General features: G+C 46.7%; 1 protein-coding gene across 4 annotated transcripts in view; it reads right to left on the reverse strand.

Moving 5' to 3' along the window:
• PAK1 (p21 (RAC1) activated kinase 1) overlaps nucleotides 1–5,787 on the reverse strand; it is a 155,707-nt gene extending 149,920 nt beyond the window's left edge. For 2 of the 4 annotated variants that reach the window (XM_054437835.2, XM_054437826.2), the window contains exon 1: nucleotides 5,002–5,549. The gene's annotated coding sequence lies outside the window, so the exon portion shown is untranslated. Of the gene's footprint in view, nucleotides 1–5,001; nucleotides 5,621–5,760 lie in introns of those variants that run through there. The other 2 variants (XM_054437827.2, XM_054437830.2) reach the window with 2 other exon arrangements.
• Nucleotides 5,788–6,000: the final 213 nt, after the last annotated feature.

Genomic DNA, 6,000 nt, shown 5'->3' on the forward strand with positions numbered 1-6,000 from the left:
CAGGGTTTTATCAGCAATTATCCTTTCTAGTTCAAACTGTGGACTTCAGTCAGGGTATTCTTAGGGAGAAGAAGCTAAAGAGATTAGGAACCAATGTAAAAGAATGTGTCTAGTGCCCCAAAATTTAGTTTGATGAGTTTAAAAGGCAATATGTTATAGCGGCAAAGTAAAGTACTACACTTAGAATTTTAAAATGTGGTTTAAAATCAATATTCAGGCATTTGTTAATGACGTGCCTCTGAGCAAGCCAAGACTTCTATTAATATAATCCTCAGCCTCCTAACTCGTCAAATGGGAATACCTATCTCATAGAGCTGTTATGAAGATTGAACAAAATAACGTCCAGGAAAGATGTTATTTTTCCTGTATGAATGATAAATGTAAATAAATGTAAATCTGTCTTCACCAAGCCTTCTAATACACACACACAAAAAAATACCAAATGGAAACTTTAACTCTCACTGCAATATATTTACTTGCAAAACATTCCTATATCCTCTGTGCAGAAAAATTAAAAGCAGCCTGTGTACTGAAAATAGCACATAGCTGCTGGAGTCAGGTGCACATGGACTAGAATTGTTGGTCTGCCACTTACTTGCAGCAAAACCTTAAGTAAGCTCCCTTTACTAGTATGACTCTCAGGCTTCCTCACCTATGATACAAGGATACCAGCAATCATCTCACAAGGTTATTCTGACGGTTAAAATGAACATGTTAAACATCTCACATAGGGCCTGGTACAGAACAGGTATTCAATAACGTAAGCCATTTTTAGTAAGCTTACCACCACCTAACAACTAACAAGCAAATTATACTTTTCAAAGATTCCTTTATAGTCATTATTTTAATTGCTTCATGATCCTGTAAACTAGTCATAGCAACTATTACTATTCCCATTTTACAGTTGGGACAAAACACAGAGATAAAAATTACTTCTACAAGGTCATGCAGTAACATAAACACTAAAGAAGGTCTCCTAACTTTTCCAGGGTTTCATTTGCCCCCACTACAAATTACAACATTACCCCTTAGAAATTAAAACAACATCTGTGAAGAGACTTTTTTTTTTTTTTTTTAATAATGGGCATAGAAAAAGACCCAGAAGGAGCAAATACTGGTGTGGGAGAATGTTTTTAAATTTTTTATTTTCAAGTTTGCATATACTGACTATTAATTTTGAATCAATGCATTTTTCCTTTTATTTTTAGTTGATATGTAATAATTGTACATTTATAGGATAGTGATATTTTGATATGTATATAATGTGTAATAATCAAATCAGGATAATTAGCATATTCATCACTCCAAACGTTTATCATTTCTTTATCATAAAGTCAAAAGCCTCTTGTTTTTAGATGCATATTGTTTATAGCTTTTCAAAAATAAACAATAAACTTAGTGAGATGTATTCTTTTGATAACCTTAAACTTGTCTCTTTACTATGCCAAAAAGAAATATTTTTCTCCCACTTTCTGGTTATTATTTCGAAAAATAACATGGAGAGGGATCAGAAAATTCATTAAAACCAGCAACAACAGAATTAATGTCTCAAATTGGCAACTGCTGATTCTACCTTGATTTTTGTTTTAGTTTTCCCCAACAAAGCCCACGACCTCTTAAAATTTTTTAAAAGTCTGCCTGTCAAAATGATGCTTGTTTGACAAATTATTCCTAAACTGAGGGAAACAAATAGAAAGGCAGCTTTCTCCCCACTTTATGATCATATACCACCTTTTTTCATCCCTCTATTTCATCTCTTCATTTCAGCACTCATCATGTCATATTATCTCTAGCTCCTTAAAGACTTGGGCTGCACTCTTGTATATAGCTGAACATCCTGCCCAGCACAGGGTCTGGCACATGGTGGAGAAGGACTCATAATTTTATAGTAAACGGATGAATAAATGAAGCCACTCTCCCAGAAGGAAGCCACTCTCCCAGAAGGAAGCTAGGAAAGGAGAAAACTGGGCACGGTATCTTAGGGCTAATAAGAAAGTGAAAGAAACAAAGCATTTTAAGAGCTTGACAAGGAAGAGAAACCTTTGTGTGGAGTCAAACAGGCCCTATATAGCTTTAAGTATCACTAGAGAAAGACAAAAACCACAGGAGACCAGGAAGAGACAGTTTTAAGTTAAAACACTCAAAAGTTAAGAGTGCTTATTTAGCCTTGCAAAACCAACTTGCAAATTCCAAGGAAACAATCCTGGCTCGGAATATTGCAACAGCAGTTTTCAGGTGGTGGTTAAAACAAACAAACGAACAAAAGACTAGGCTAAAAATTCTTGCAGGCTTTGGTTGGAGACACATAAAGGGAAAAGCTCAACCTAAAATGAATCCCCCAAAAATGTTAGGATCCCCTTGGATTTGCATATTGGACCATGATTCCTATTCATTCTGAGAACGGTTCTTGAGTAAAACCCCAATGTAGCAGCTGGCAATACGTAGGATTAAATCATCTTACATTATTCATTCAACAAATACTTGAGTGCCTGCTATATGCAGTCACTATTCTGGGCACTAGGATTAAAGCAATGACCAAACTGACAAAACTTCCCAGTCTCAGGAAGCTTTCATTCTATTGGCAAGCGAGAGATGGGATGGGATGGGATGGGATGGGATGGGATGGGATGGGATGGCATGGGATGGGATAGGATGGGATGGGATGGGATGTCAGGCAGTAAGTGCTACGGAAGAAAAACGGGACAGCAGGAGCTGGCAGGGTGCTGGTTTTTATTAAGAGCAGATCTTTTAACCCAGTGGTTCTCAAACTTTAGCAAGCATCAGAATCATTTAAAGGGCTTATTAAAGAAAAGAAATTCACAGGCTACCAAAAAAAGACAGGCACAAACTCAAGTAATCGTAGTAGAGTGCTACAGAAGGCCATAAGAGTGGTATGTACATGAGCCAGAGGATGGAAGAGCAACTCATTCTATACAGGAAAAGGAGAGACGAAGGGACTGCATCCCAGAGGCCCAACAAGGACATCCCCACAGGCAGGTAAGGGGTGGAAGGGAAGCATTCCGGGAAGAAAACAGAACATGCAAAAGCGAAGATGAGATTGGCAGGGGAGCCACAGAAAGTGAGGCTGCAAAGGCAGGCAGTGGTCTGATCCCTGAGAGTTTTTTATTCCATGTTACTCTGAAATTTATCTTCAGAATACGAAGAGTCAGGGGTAGGGGGCGCTGATGTGGTTAGGTTTTGTTTTACAGAAATCTTTCTGGATGCACACAGTACCTTCCTTTGAGGCACTGCTTCCTTCAAACCTAGCACAGGGACACAAAACATGTGCTTAGTAAATATATATTGAATTGAACTGAACAATCTTTTTACCAAATGCCCTCTTATGGATGAGGCAGGTCACCTTCCCTGCAGGACTCACTTTGGCCAAGAGAAGACTTGTAAAACAGGTCCAGCAGCCTCAATTATTGCACACTACTACCTGTACAACTGGAGTCCCCCAGAGATTAGGGCAGACCTTCATTGTTTACTTGTCTACCTCACCCATTAGACTTTGAGCTCTTTGAAGACAGGGAATATCTTTTAGACTGAATCCCCATAGCCTTAGCAAGAGGCCTGAAACATAGTAGCTCTCCAAACTCCAGTAATGTTGGATAAACGAATTGACTGAATAAGCAAATTTACCAAGGCAGACCCATGAGCTCATGTAGTTAAGAGTATGGATAAGCTTCAGGGAAAGTATGGGAAGTTTCCAGGGTCAATGTTCCCAAAACCCTTTTTGAAAGGCACAGTTTCTAGTTGAGGTGGGGGGGTTTTATACGCACCTGATTTAGAATTTTCCTAATAGGAACCAAAATGTTATAAGTGCTGTGGTAGAAATCCCACCGGGCCAATGGGAAGAAGTCAGTTCTGCCTGAGAGGAGAGACAGGATGGAGGCCAGCAAAGACTTCACAGTGTGGGAATTCTTCAGTGCACTCTTAAAAGCTGAATCGGTGCTTGCTACTTGCCCGTTTTGGGGCATAAAACCAAACTTCTGGAGCTTTTAAGGCTGGAAGTGACCTGCTCAAGGTCACACAAGAAGTAGATGAAGCCACAAGGTAAGAGAGATGAGGTATCTGTACTGATAATTCCTATTTTCTCCTGACAGAGTTGAAAGAGAACCCAAAAATGTAGGAGGCAAAATTAAAGATTTTTCTCAGGAACAATTCTTAAAATCAAGACTAATGAATCTGAATTTTTATTAGTAACCACGGAACTAACCCTTCCCTTCACTGTTCACAGTTTTTGTAAGGGTAGAACAACTATCCAAGGAGTTTAAAAACCAAGGACGTTGCTCACAACGCCAACACCCACTACTTCTCAAGTATTCTTCCAAAACACTCCCAGTAATGTGTACTGCTGAAATAGGATAGCGAAGGCTACAACAATCATGTCTTTTCAAATGGAATAATGAACATAAAATAACTATAAATCTCCTTCCCCGGTTGTTTTTCACTTCCCAAGTTACAGAATATTCCGGGGTGGGGGAGGGGCTGCGTAAGTCAAGTCCTACCAGCCCTTATTTTTCAGGGAGTAGAACCCTAAAGGTGACTGTCCAAGCCTGGAAGGGGTCATTTATTCCATGCAGAAGGAACTGGGCGCCGCTTTGCTGTGCCTCCTCGTAGCGGGACAGGGTGAGCGCTGCAGGACTGCGAAGTTCGGGACGGACTCGGTCCCCGACCGGTACTCGTGTGGCCTCCCGGCTCCAGCCTGGCCTGGCCCCGCCCCGCCCCTTCCCTCTCCCAGGTCTCTCGAATCGCCCGGCGTCTGAGACCCGCGACCCCGCCGGTGCGCGCACAGGGGGCCTTTGTTGGCCCTACGGGAGCGGGCCTCGCGGGGCGACGCCCCGCCTCACCTTACCTGGCGCCTCCGCCCGCCCAGGCGCCCGGCCCCGCAACGCGAGATAAATGGGCCCAGACCCCCACTCCACCCGTCCCCACCCCCGCGCCCCAGCACTGGCAGCCCGGGACGCGAGGGGTACCGGGCGGGAGGCCCGCTCTCACCTTCCGCGCTCGCTCAGCTCCTCTCGGCTCCTCCTCCTCCTCCTCCCGGTGGTGGGTGCCGCCTAGCCGGGAGTGAGGGCGCGAGTGTGCACGAGCTACCGCTTCACTTTCTCCCTCCTGCCGCCGCCGCCGCGCTGCCCGTGCCGGGGATCCCCTCAGGACAGGGGAACTGCGAGGGAACGGATGATGAGGGGGCGGGAGGGAGCGAGGCGACGCGGGAGGGGGGGGACCAGGGGGGCTGAGGGGCGAGGTGCGAAGGGCTCGGATGGCCTCTGAGGCAGGAGGTGGGAACTGGATGCGGAGACCAGGTTCTTCGAGGGGGCTCACGAGAGCGCGGGGCTCTGAGGAAAAGGCAATGAGAGTCCCAGGGGGAAAGCGTCTGTGGGGGAGGACTGCAGAGCCTGTGAGGGAGGCGCGATGGGCGAGCGAGGGGGCGGGAGCGTGTGGGGGAAGCCGTGAGGGGGCGTCTACTGTGCAGCCGCCACCTTCGGCTCCGGCTGCAGCCGCGGGAGGGCCGACTCCCCCGCCCACAGCCGCGCTATTGTACGCCGCCCGGCAGGCCTGACCGCCTAGTTCACTGGCTCCCCTACTCCTCCTCCTCCCCCCTCCTCCTCCTCCCCTCTGCCCTTTCCCCTCCTCCCCCCCCCTCCCCTCCTCCCCCTCCCCTACTCCCCCTCCCCCGGCGCGGCGGCGGCTCCGGCGGAGCTGTGCCCGCCCCGCGTCCCGCAGGTGGGAGGGGGCGGGGAGGGCCTGACCGACCCGTGGGAGCGAGGCCAAACCCTGGCCCGTATAAGGGCGAACGCCTGGGATTACGTCAGCGGCGCGTGACGCCAGAGGCTGGGGAATCACCCGCTTGCTGCGTGACGTCATCGCGTCGCGTCACTCTTCTCGGTCAGCTGTCAGTGGCGGGTTGTTTCCGTGCAGCCTTTCTACCAGACAATTTTGGGACGATTTCTGGGAGGGCTACTGTAGTAGTCAGGATGGAGAAAGACGGCTAAC

This window comes from Pongo pygmaeus, chromosome 9, assembly GCF_028885625.2.
Source record: "Pongo pygmaeus isolate AG05252 chromosome 9, NHGRI_mPonPyg2-v2.0_pri, whole genome shotgun sequence".
Lineage (NCBI taxonomy): Eukaryota > Metazoa > Chordata > Mammalia > Primates > Hominidae > Pongo > Pongo pygmaeus.